Source organism: Panulirus ornatus, chromosome 19 (genome assembly GCF_036320965.1).
Source record: "Panulirus ornatus isolate Po-2019 chromosome 19, ASM3632096v1, whole genome shotgun sequence".
NCBI classification, from domain to species: domain Eukaryota; kingdom Metazoa; phylum Arthropoda; class Malacostraca; order Decapoda; family Palinuridae; genus Panulirus; species Panulirus ornatus.
Genome location: NC_092242.1, coordinates 69,225,616 through 69,238,519, shown reverse-complemented (window position 1 = coordinate 69,238,519; position 12,904 = coordinate 69,225,616). Strand labels below are relative to the sequence as shown.

The 12,904-nt window shown below is 44.4% G+C and overlaps 1 protein-coding gene across 1 annotated transcript in view; it reads left to right on the top strand.

Annotated features, from left to right (window-relative positions):
- Positions 1–12,904, top strand: part of LOC139755658 (uncharacterized) — a 159,841-nt gene that overhangs the window by 1,116 nt on the left and 145,821 nt on the right. The window lies entirely within an intron of this gene.

The following is a 12,904-nucleotide window of genomic DNA, read 5'->3' as shown; positions in this document are numbered from 1 at the left end:
GTGCTTGATTGCGTGTAATAGCTAGTATGACCTTTGCCGTGTGTGTCTTTCGCTCGCATGCGTGAATAACGTCGCTTGTCTGATTCCTCCTGTGAGGCTCTGCAGCCGCAAATCCAAAACAAACACTTGCCTAAATTAAACTACTTACCCAGGATAAACTTGAGCAAGAATATGAAAAAAGATATAGTAACTGGATACGTAAACGCTGATTTATAGTAAAATATAAAAAGGATATCCCATGATATAAGCATTATCATAAGATGAAAGAGAAATTTAAGATAAATAATCGGTGTAGTGAGCAAGCAGAAGGAGGTATGAGGGCGACCAGACGGACCGGTGTCAGGTTGCTCAGAGTCACGCTCTTCAATGTTTGTGTAGGAGTGAGAGGGAGGAGGCCTCAGGGTGTCGCTACGGGAGTATGATACCCTCCAAGAGAAATTGGTTGCATTAATTGGCAGCTGGCTGAGTTACCTTGACGTGGATGGTGTGTTTCGGTTGTACCTGGTACCGCTATGGAACAATTTGTCTAAGGATGTTCTTTATATATATATATATATATATATATATATATATATATATATATATATATATATATATATATATATATCCTGGGGATAGGGAAGAAAGAATACTTCCCACGTATTCCCTGCGTGTCGTAGAAGGCGACTAAAAGGGGAGGGAGCGGGGGGGCTGGAAATCCTCCCCTCTCGTTTTTTTTTAATTTTCCAAAAGAAGGAACAGAGAATTGGGCCAGGTGAGGGTATTCCCTCAAAGGCCCAGTCCTCTGTTCTTAACGCTACCTCGCTAATGCGGGAAATGGCGAATAGTTTGAAAGAAAGAAGGATATATATATATATATATATATATATATATATATATATATATATATATATATATATATATATATAGACATAGATAGATACATATAGATATAGCCAAAAGGCTGACTGTTACTGTTGGTTAGGAAGTTGTCATTGATGATCATAAAGCTGACTGTGATAAGCTCTCATTTGGCTGACGTGTGTGGGTGGCACATTGCTGACCGTGATTAGTGGGCGCGGGGTTGACTTTGATTGACTGCTGGAAGGATTATGATCAGCGTCGTTCCTGACGCTGACAGTGGACGGTAGCCAGGCACGACTGTGGTTGGTCATAGCCACATAGATGACTGAGATTGGTCGTGGCCACCAGGCTGACAGCAAGGTAGTGCTAAACTCCGAGTGATAACTTTGCTCACCACCATCAGTAAGCTGCTGGAAAATATAAATCATGAAGGCAATGAATGGAAACTGGCACAGAGAAACTACTTAATGACAGCTGGGTTTTTAGGGTAGAGGCCCTGTATGGCCCGGTAGAGTATGCAAGAGTATGCACTAACCTTAAGAAGCGTAATTTGGTGAACTACGTCTTGTTGAACTATCGAAAGGTCTTCGACTGTACATTTCTCCCGCTTTAGAGGCTGGCAAACAGAAAACGGGTATCTAGGCATGATGACTCCTGTCTTCGGTGGATCAGGAATTTTAAACGGAAGGAAATAGAAGGCAAATATCAGAGGTGCTCCCTTTTTTAACACCGAGTTGAAATTCCCTAAAAGGTAAATTGGGTTAAGTGGCCGCTAACGTCATGCGGTCTAAGGGCCGCGCTACTCTTGATCACCGTGAATGACTAGCCAGAAGGACCTGAATCATTTCTGTGTATGTCTGCGGATGATGGCGAACTCGTTTAAGAAAAGGAAGGTTTATTCAAGATTGCGGCAACTTGGAAAGAGTCTTAAGAGGGCACCAGCATTGCTTCGATACACGGTTCATGAAATTCATCTCGACTAAATACATCGTCATTTTTGCATAAAGTAAGGAAAGGTCGACTGAGAGAGACATAAGGTCGCATATTGTAATAGCCTGTCCCAAGAAAACCACATTAGGACAGCTTTAAGGGAGGCAAACTATGTAGAATTTAATGTAAAACTCGCTTTTAAGTACATAGTGAGGATCTGACCTTTACGGCATATACAGTTACCAGAATTATAGTATGGATCACCACGTCGGTCACTCCGTCCACTTTCGGGAGAGGCAGAGATTTTCAACACGTGTGTGTAATGAGGGGCGGCAGAGGAGGTGCCTGAAGTAAGGGTTAAGCTACAGGGAGAGGACTTCAGTCACACACATCCTCAGGTCAGAGTAGAGAGAGAGAGAGAGAGACGGTAGATATTATTATAGCTCTCTAGTTCCACCCACAGTCAGTGTGGTAATGAGCAGTTCTCTGACATGGGAAAGAATCGATGATGTGGAGGACGCGACGAGAAACTAAACAAGAGAAAGCTCGATAAAGATGTGGTAGATGCATTCATGTCGTGATAGAATAGTGGAGGAATGGACCAAGCTAAATGAAGGCGTAAATGCTGGGAATGGTGAAAAGTTAAGGAATACGCTAGACAGGAAAGAGCGGTTAAAATGGGGTCCAGTTAATACAGAACTCTCCTCTCATATGCACACACGTAAACACACACACACACACACACACACACACACACACACACACACACACACACACATACAAATTCGGCCAAATACAAATCCGAAGCGAAAATAGCAGAGCTCGTGGGAGTGGAGGAGACTAACTTGTGAAGTGAGCACCATGTTTATGTGGTTCTAATCCAATTTGCTGGATGCAGCACAGTGTGTTGAGGGTGTATGGTGTACAGATTTTAGTGATGTGATGTGGGCCAAGTTCATTTTGTCTCTGGGAGAGTTCTTCGTGGTCTTAAGGTGTATATTTCGAGCTGAAGATGACTGCCTGTAGGTACTACTAATGGTTTGAGGATGTGACCAGATTTTAGGAATGAGGTAAAGGAGATTTCATTCATCTAGAGATCAGGAGAATTAATGGTTTCTTTACGAAAACAGATAAGAAAGATGATTTAGGAAGAGTGGAAGGAATCATGGAGATGGGAGGACTGGGCAGGTAAGATACAATAGAAGAGAGGGGGATGATAGAGAAGATTTAGATGGAGGGAGGAAGAATAAGGGGATGAAAAGCGAAAGGGGGTTAGGAAGGTGACATAATCTTAAGGGCCGTAGAGTAAGGAAGTAAGAAGTAGGAAGAATGAGACGATTGTCGGAAGAGGGAGAGGATGGGGTGTAGTTATGGTTGTGTAGCAGGTGTCCAGGAAAGGCGTAAGGAACCTAAGAGGGCATGGTAGAAAGTTAAAAGAAGCGGTTAGGAAACTTAGCAGCTCTGGTAAGACTATAGGGAATGTGTCAGAACCTTAAGGGATATGGTATTTCATGGAAGGCGTTGCGACCCTAAGACGGTATGGTAGAAGTTCAGTGAACGGAACAGGAGCCTCAAGGGTATGACAGAACCCTTGGGAAGACTGAGGAACACGAGGAAAGTATGATGGGATTTCCTGGAAGGTAGCGGAAGGGAAAATCAGACGGAAAGAACTCGAGATATACTAGAGTAGGGGGAATATGAAATTAGATATTCCTTACCAGCTACATAACAAGCGCCTGTCACAGGTTCAGTAAACACAGTCATACATTTCTAATGGTGTTAGAATTTGGAGTTTGGAGGAAAAAGTATATATGCACTTTTTTGAGAAATATTTCTAAACCTTTAAAAAATATATACATAGGAGAGATGGAGGTGTCGCGTCCCCCACTGAGGGATGTTTACACTCCTGCGACTCATCCTGTGGCCATCAGCGGCAACCGGGATGACGCCAACAGCCCCTGCTGCTGCTGCTGCTGCTTCGTCCTGCCCTAAGGCGCTCGCCTCTCACCACGTCACGCCTGAGCCGCCACCGCTAGGATCCAACACACTCACGCGGCCACATCTGTCCTCAGGTCACTGGCGTCGCCTTGGTCACGTACTGCTTCGTGCTGCGTAACGACTCGTCTCCTACGGATTGAGGTCATCATGTGGAATAATGTTCGCGTGGGGAACACAAATATCTTAGTGGTTATCGTGTCTATGGTGCAGGTCATGGTTTTATCTTAACATTTATCATCTGTCATTCTGGTCGTGCTTATCTTGATTTTTTTCATGCCTGGTGCGGGTCATGCTGGTCGTAAATGGCTATCATGTCTGTCATTCAGGTCATGACCGTCCTAATGACTAACTTGTTTATGGCGTAGCTCTTGGCTATCGTAATGGCTGTATTCTACAGGTCACCTTTATCTTAAGGTCAGAATAGCCATGGGCCCCCCAGCCCAACCCTGTAACATAACCCGTGTTATCTCTCTATTCTCCATTTTTTATGGGTACTGATCTAGCCAGTAATTTGTGTCCATGTACTGAATTCATGTGGGTCCTCAGCCCGCGTTTTTAGTCTTACTCATAGATATACTAAGTTGTCTGAATTTATTTGTCTTCAGTAGACATGTGTACAATTCCTCATATTCATCTATATTTGTATACGATCAAGCTTGTCAAGGGTGCGTTTTTGTCATGGCCAATCCATAACACAGGGGCTGGTATAAACAAACACGTTCAAAAGTCTTTATAGATATAGATTGTATGACACACGCACACGTCACGGCTGCTTGACGGGTCATATCTTCAGATAGGTTGGTAAGGTCAAAGGGATGCTGTGCTGCGGGAGGTAACGGGTCACGTCAGAGGGTTATCTCATGGATGACGCCTGAGGTGTTTTCGTACAGGAAATATGGTGAGGATTTTCTTGAAGGTCGCCTTATGTGACTTTGCGCATGTTATATTCAGGTAAGAATGTTTCCAGAGTCATAAAGTTACATGGTACTGGTAAGCCACAGCCGCTATTAACCCAGTTCCCAACTTGACTCTGTAACCTTTCAAGGGCACGGTAGGCCGAGTGCCATAAAGCTTAGTATGACACATCCTTCCTGCACTACCACTTGCTCTGTGTGTCACGCATGTACAGTGACCTCAGAACCCCAGTAGAAATATTACTTGGGCTAAAGAATTTATAATTGATGGTACGAACGCTGTTGAATATTGCTGTAAGAGCTTATCACCATCGGACGTAAAGTGCAACAGCTGCTGGGAGGGTACTTGGTGATTAAAATTGAATGTGGGGTGTCAGGCGGCAACACCAGGGGACGGACGACTGTGTCTCGTGTTATGCTGATGGTGTGTGGCTCCACCAGTGACGTGTGTCTCTCGCCTCCTGCCGTGGCGTGACGCCCACTTGTGGTCTGGCGTTCGAGCTTGTGTCACTGGAATAAATACACATGATGTTATGGTTCCAGTTAGGAGATGTTTCTTACACCTCGGCGGACTAAAAGATCATCTCGTAATATTCCTTCCTGGATTAGATTAAGTTTATCCCAACGTTTTGTGACATCACATTTATTTGAGTATGGAAGTATGTAATTCAGATCTTGACAGCGTTTTTCATCTTTTTGTTGCTGTCCGACTAGAGACGAGAGGATCTAAAGCATTAGGGGATATTGTGGAATTATGGGACGGAAAAATAAAATGATAACAGGAAATTACTTAATTCTGTACTCTGTTGAGTAGATGATTTAAAGGAAAATCATGTGAGGATTGTCCCTGGGCAAGTTACAGTAGTCTGAGGCCTCACCTCTCATTCGATCGTTGACAAATACTGCGCGAAAAAAAATAAATAAGAAAGGGAAACGAATATTATGTGTGTGGTGTATTGTAGGAGACTTTCCTCCGCTGTAAGATTTCTTATTGGCTCTACTCGCATAGTATAATTCTAAGCAACGATTATCTGCCATAGGCAACACACAAAAGGAGGAATGCTCGTTCGCCTAGTAAGGAGTTGCCATATTGTGTTCGATCATCGGTACGTTGCATGAATGAGAACTCTACCTTTTTTTTTTTTAATCATTAGGGTCTCCTCTGTAGACCAACTAGATATTCCTGGACACAGCAGTGTGTGTGAACGCTATGCCTTGTACGATATATGTGGTGTGTGGTGTGGGGTGGTTTGATCGAGTGAGTAACGTAAGGGTAAGAGAGATGTGTGGAAATAAAAAGAGCGTGGTTGAGAGAGCAGAAGAGGGTGTTTTGAAGTGGTTTGGGCACATGGAGAGGATGAGTGAGGAAAGATTGACCAAGAGGATATATGTGTCGGAGGTGGAGGGAACAAGGAGAAGAGGGAGACCAAATTGGAGGTGGAAAGATGGAGTGAAAAAGATTTTGTGTGATCGGGGCCTGAACATGCAGGAGGGTGAAAGGAGGGCAAGGAATAGAGTGAATTGGAGCGATGTGGTATACCGGGGTTGACGTGCTGTCAGTGGATTGAATCAAGGCATGTGAAGCGTCCGGGTAAACCATGGAAAGCTGTGTAGGTATGTATATTTGCGTGTGTGGACGTATGTATATACATGTGTATGGGGGGGGGTTGGGCCATTTCTTTCGTCTGTTTCCTTGCGCTACCTCGCAAACGCGGGAGACAGCGACAAAGTATAATAAAAAAAAAAAAGAAAATATATATATAAATATATATATATATATATATATATATATATATATATATATATATATATATATAAATAATTAGATTCATAATGCAGATGATAATCAGAGAAAGCTTTTTTTTTTTGGTCATTGTATGTATTAGGATACAAGGAGGCCTTTACTGGTAACACTCCTTGCAAACATGCGACATAACCAAGGCGAAGCCTCGCGACTAACCACAGAACAGAGCAAAAGCCTATTATAACTATGTGACAAGCCATTTCCTTAAACCTGCTCTGTATGCAAGTTTTTTCTTCATAACCCCCAGTGACGCTCTCTAGGTTAGGCTGTAAAAAGCTGGTGATAATAATCTCGTCATTTTGCTGTTGAGTCGTACGTGTAGCGCACTGACTAACTCGGTCTCTTTAGATGCAAGGATATGAATCCTCTGAGGCTCCTCACGGCTATAGGGAGGATTCGGAACCTGTAGAGCGTTTTGAAAATATATCTCCACCAAACTATAATAGACGATTCATACTTTTACTTGAAACAAGTTGTAGAAACGAAAAAGCGAACTTTTCCCGGAAAATTGAGTAGTGACGTTCTCTTTGTACTGTACCTCCGTACGTGCCGTGTTCACTCATTCTTTTTTTGCTTTTTTTCTGCTCATCCATTACGTTTTCTTTTCCATCCGTCAGCACTCTAACAGGTCACAAGGAAATGTAATTAACATTAAGGAAAACAGGATTTACTTCTTCCTAGACTTCTCTGATATGCCGAAGTGGAAGTGATGAGTGCATTCGCGTTTTCGTTCGCTCTTGACGCACCCTTGCTAGAGCGGCAGAAGATAGATGTAAAAAAGCATGTATCTGTCGATCTATTCATCTCTCTTACTGTTTACCTATCTATCTATCTATATATATATATTATATATAATACTCTAAGATTGGACTTGTGTAGCCTTAGCGTGGATGCATATCTCGAAAATCAAAACAGTCTCGTCACAGCCCAAACACAGTAAGACGCATTCTTTCGAAAATTCGTCACCGTTTTTCTGTCTTTCGCCAGTTACATTCCATGAAGAAATAGGGCTGATTCTATCGAGAAGAATGTATAGAAGGATCTGAATTTTATAAATGAGAAGCATCATTCAGGAAACAAAGGAAAATAGGACAAATTCATATCATGATGTTGGTTCGTAGTGCAGTGAGTTCATCTGTCTTTCTTTCTCTCTTTCTGTCTGTCTGTCTCCCATATAGATTTGCCTAGTTGCATAGTTCATTGTATGGAAGAGAAAACTGGGTCAGTCATACCGGTGAGAGTCTTGTGGAGTGATGGCATGTAAGACTAATTCCTCGAGGGTTTGGGGGTCGAGTTCACTTGAGTGTCAAGTGAAGGTATACGAGGAAGGCTCGAGTTTGGGAAGGGATTGATTGATAAGGGGAGATGAATAATGGGGAAACGAAAGCACACACGTACGAGAAAGTTGAGTTAGAGGGAAGTGACAATGTGTATATGACCTAGACGGGTGAATACAGAGTAAGGAAAGGCAAACGGTAGGAAGGTGGTCACGTGAGATCAAGGTGATAGTGTGTGTGTGTGTTTGTATGTGTGTGAGAGAGAGAAAGAGAGAGAGAGAGAGAGAGAGAGAGAGAGAGAGAGAGAGAGAGAGAGAGAGAGAGAGAGAGAGAGAGAGAGATGAGGTGAACCATCATTGAACTGTGAGGACGACTGAATATGGAAGAAAAATTCTCTTTAAGTGAGGTTTTAACGGCGCCTTGTAGGACTTTTCTCCGGGATAACTTTAGATTACAAAATCGAAGAGGGCGAATCCTGGACTGTCGGCTGGAACTGTCAGTGTTGGCTTGTGAGGTGCCTGCAAGACGATGATCCCGCGGTGGAGGTTGACGGCGAGGGAAGACGAGTTTAGCAGATGATTGAGGTGACCCCTGAACCCTGGCCGTGCCGGATAGTGCGTAACAATGCCCAGGGAAGTTAAGGCTCCTTCTGAAGGGTAATCTTAACTTCTCTGCCTTAACAAGTCAAGCATAACATGAGGGTAATTGAATGAGGATGACATGATTAGGCTAAAGACTTTTGTTCTTCTTCTATTCTTAATGTTGAGGAGAGGGACAGTATGAGGGACGGAGGCGTGGGTTGTAGAGAGGAGCGGTGCAGGAGAGCGGAAGGACCTGCTGGAAGGGACGAGCTGTAACTCACTGAGAAAAGATTAAGATGTTCGAGGTATGATAAGGATGTATGAGGAGGAGGCGATCAAAGGTCAGAGGTCAAATAAGAAAGGTTGCCTAAGCTACTTTTATATCTGTGGGATTCATTTTTTTTTAAGAATGTTTTAAGTTTTCATTACGAGGTCTTCCCTGTCAACCATAACAGGCTGTGAGTTGGTGGATGTCCTAGAGAGGAGTTAACAAAACAACAGACCCTTTGAATATTGTTTCTGGAGACAAATAAGCATTCATTATACATCTGGGTGTAGCAGCGGACTGCTGTCTGTGGGAGATAGATTCAGTATACAGACGTAGCTTTTGGATCTGGTCGGGCAGCCAGGGCTGGAGTGCTCCTAACTTAAGCCACCAGACATTTACCCACTTCCCACCTTGTTTATTGAGTGGTGAGCCGCTGGGGTTGTGCAGGTGCCGACCCTAGACACAACTTGCCCACTGTTGGGTACTCCGGCACGCCACTCGCACTATCACTTCTTGTCAACAGTAAGCATTTTCTTTTAGCATCCGTCTAGAATACTCGGCATAGTTGCAGTTTCAGTACAATTAAAGTCTCCTTGGAGTACGATATTATACGAACAGGTGCGTGAGAAAGAGCAGTTCACTCTCGGGTCTAAAGTGAAGCTCTAACGGTACTAAGTGAAAGGAAACTGTGTGTGTGTGTGTTTGGAGGAGTCGAGAATATCTGAACAGGATGCATCTTATGAGACTGCCATCGTTGGTGCCAGACGGAGGATGTGTGTGTGTGTGTGTGTGTGTGTGTGTGTGTGTGTGTGTGTGTGTGTGTGTGTGTGTGTGTGTGTGTGTGCGAGTGTAAGATGGAAGCCTGGGTGAGGAAGATCTCAAGGTGGGAGATGTGTTTGTCTTGAGAGTCACACTCACACTTTAGTAAAACCTACACTGTTTCAAAGCTGTACCTTCCACCATTTTTTTCCTTTCCCCTTAACCACCCAGTTAGAGAGAGAGAGAGAGAGAGAGAGAGAGAGAGAGAGAGAGAGAGAGAGAGAGAGAGAGAGAGAGAGAGAGAGAGTCGTGGTCTGGGTAAGAAAGATCTCAAGGTGCGGGTGTTTGCATGGGGTAGAGCGGGTGTGTGTCTGGGCGGAGTAGACGTGCTGTATGAGAGAATGTGTATCTAGAAGAATGCTATGGCCATTGATTTTGATGTTTGCTGCACAAGAAAGAAAAAAAAATGTGGCGAATTTATTGTGTATATTCACACCCACTGTGCGGCTGTTGATGCTCATGAGGATAGAGAGTGCACAGAAGGTCCCAGGAACTAGACCACTGTGGTTCAGTTATATAACAAGTAGCGAGATGTATGTTGTGTTGACGGTGGGTGTTGTAGTGAAGTTTGGGAGGATGAAAGTTGTGATGATAGTGGGTGTTGTGGTGAAGGCCGGTGAGGAGGGAAGTTATAGTTGGGGTTAAGAGGAAGTTATGATGGGGGTTAGGAGGATGTGGTAGTTATGATGAGAGTCGGTGTTGTGGTGGAGTTGTGGGAGGAAGGTAGTTGTGGTGAGGATTAGGAGGGATGAAAGCTGTGGTGAGGGAGGGTGTTGTTACACGGTTGCCGAGTGCCAGCTGATTGGACAGCAACAGGTGTGGTGCTGGTGAGGGCTTGGAGTGTCGAGTTACTCTCAAGGTCGACAGTAGTCCTTATACTCCTCTCTCCCTCCTCCTCTTCTCCCTACTCCTCACACCAGTGACCTTTCGACGCAGCCACGAACGTTAGCGTCTTAAGCCGTTATTAAATAGTGGGACATGTAGGTTTCGTAGAGGAATTTTGTTGACGTTCCAACTTACATCCATAGAGGAAGATGAAAAGAAAACAAGAAATAGGATAATGATGATGATGATGATGATGATGATCGTAAGATGAAAGTTAGGATAGTATTGATAATGAGAAGGAAGCGAAGGATGAAATGTCGAGGAGAGAGATAATGATGTGAGGACAAAAAATGCATACATTTACGTGCAAACTCATACACACCCATGTACACACAAGTACACAAAAAGCAAACACATACACATACGCACTTTCAAAGACATACAAACACACGCACGCACAAGCATGCACATGACAGAGTAATCAACATCTAAGAAAAAGAAAAACAGAAAAGAAAGAGATGGATGGGAGGCTTGTGTATCCTTGGACTTCATGGACCTTGATACTGTCCCTCACACGAGACTGATGAAGCTAGACTTACAAGATGGCGTCAGACGAAGACTGCATAAGTGGAGTGACAGTTAAGTAACTGGGCGAGAGCTGATAACACACGTCAGGGAAGGCTTTTCCGAGTCAGGCGAGGGTGACTAGTGTAGTTCCCGGGGGAGGGTGTGTCTGCTGAGACCACGGCTGTTTCCAATCCATGCGAATGATTTGCCAAACGATATTAAATCCCATCTGCATACCGTTGCTGACGGTGCCGAAGTTATGAAGGAAATAGGATGTAACGGGGATTGCAAAGTATCATACACATACCCAGACAACGTGCGTCAGCGGTCAGTGGAGTGACCTACGAAAATATATTGCTTCATAATGGAAAGCAACGATGGTGGGAAAGGGGATAAACATACCGGACTCTGAGTACCACATTGGTGGCAAGAATTCATAAGAGACGTTCTGTAAAAGGGAAAAAGGAGCTTACGTCATGCCAAACTGGTTTATCAGAATACGTGAAGAGGATTCACGTGAGGGAGGTAAAGTACATTTTGATCAGTATCAAAACTGCACACAAGGACAGGGAACAGGAAAGATGTTCACGACGTTTTTTGTGCTCAGACTGGAATGCTCTTCAAGAATGTGTTCTCCTCACTTGAATCACGTCGAGCCAATGGAATGGGTCCAGTGTGTGCAGGGAAGAAATCCTGTGTGCTGAGGCTCATAAGTGTATGAGATTGATATCCTTCATGAGGATCCTGTGTATGGGCGGATATTAGGATAAGAGATCTGTGCTTGGAGGGTACATATCCTGTAGGCTATGGGTCCTGCTGCATTTTGGAGTCTACATTCCGCTAAGGTTCGTGTATGTGTGTGTGTATGTGTGAGGTATACATCCATTGGGATGAAGCTTCCGTGTGTGGTGAACATCAGCATGAAGATTCCGTGATTAGGCTTGTAGGCTGAGGTTCCAGTGTTTGGGAGGACTGATTTTGCTGACCGACGGTCGGCCGCGCGCGCGTGTGTGTGTGTGTGTGTGTGTGTGTGTGTGTGTGTGTGTTTTGAGGTTCCTAAGGCTTTCATTCTGTAGTATGAAGATTGGGTTTGTTGGGAAGACATCCTTCAGGAATAAGTCCCTGTTCGAGGCTTAAAAAAAATGCATACTGAGGATCCAGTATGTTGCTGCCTTCGTATATTGTAGACGAAGGACGCTTCGTTTATCGTATCCTGTAGCCCGAGGCTCTTGTATGGGGGAGACATCCTACAGGTTCATGTTCCTGTGTGAGATACCTATACTGTGGCCTTTATCCTACAGGACTCAGGGTCTTGCATGTACGGGAACTCATGCTGCTCTTTACGGGGGTTACATTCGACGATGTGTAGGTCCTGAATGTGTGGGAAGAATGCATCTTTTAGGCTGAGGATCCTGAGGGCATAGGAGGATGCATCCTGCAGGTTGGCGATGATCCTGGGACACATCCTGCAGGCCTGAGAGTCTAGTGTATATGTTGGAGGCACATCCTGCTAGTTGTAGGGCCCCTCTGTAGTGGATACATCCTGGAGGCTTAGTTGCCTGCTCGCCAGGCAGGGGGTGAGGGGTGGCTGGTAGGGGAGAGGACTCACATAGTACAGCCGACTTTACTAGGCAGAGTGATGGACACATCCGACAGGGTGACGCTACTGTTTGTGGTAAGGATTCCTGTACACCGTGATTTGTTTTTAGGTGTGTGTGTCCTGCAGGGTGAGAGTTGTATGTTTTGCGTCTGTTGTGTTCACGTATGTGAAGTGTGGAGGTGGTGGAGGGGGAGGTCACGTACTGCAGGCTATGGCGGTCATAGGCACGGGCATCGTCCCTGTGATATGAGTGTCCAGTTTGTTGGAGAGCACATCCTGAAGTTTGAGGTTTCTTGGACGTTGATGTATATACCGAAGATGGAACTCCTGTGTAGGGCAAGATAATCCTGAACGATGAAGGATTTCGTTTGTGGTCGTTAACCTTTCTTAGACTTAAATTCTGTGTATCCACGGATCTACTCCTTGGGTGTGCACATGGGACATTGCGGTTTATGGGACATCTCTCAGATTGAGAGGT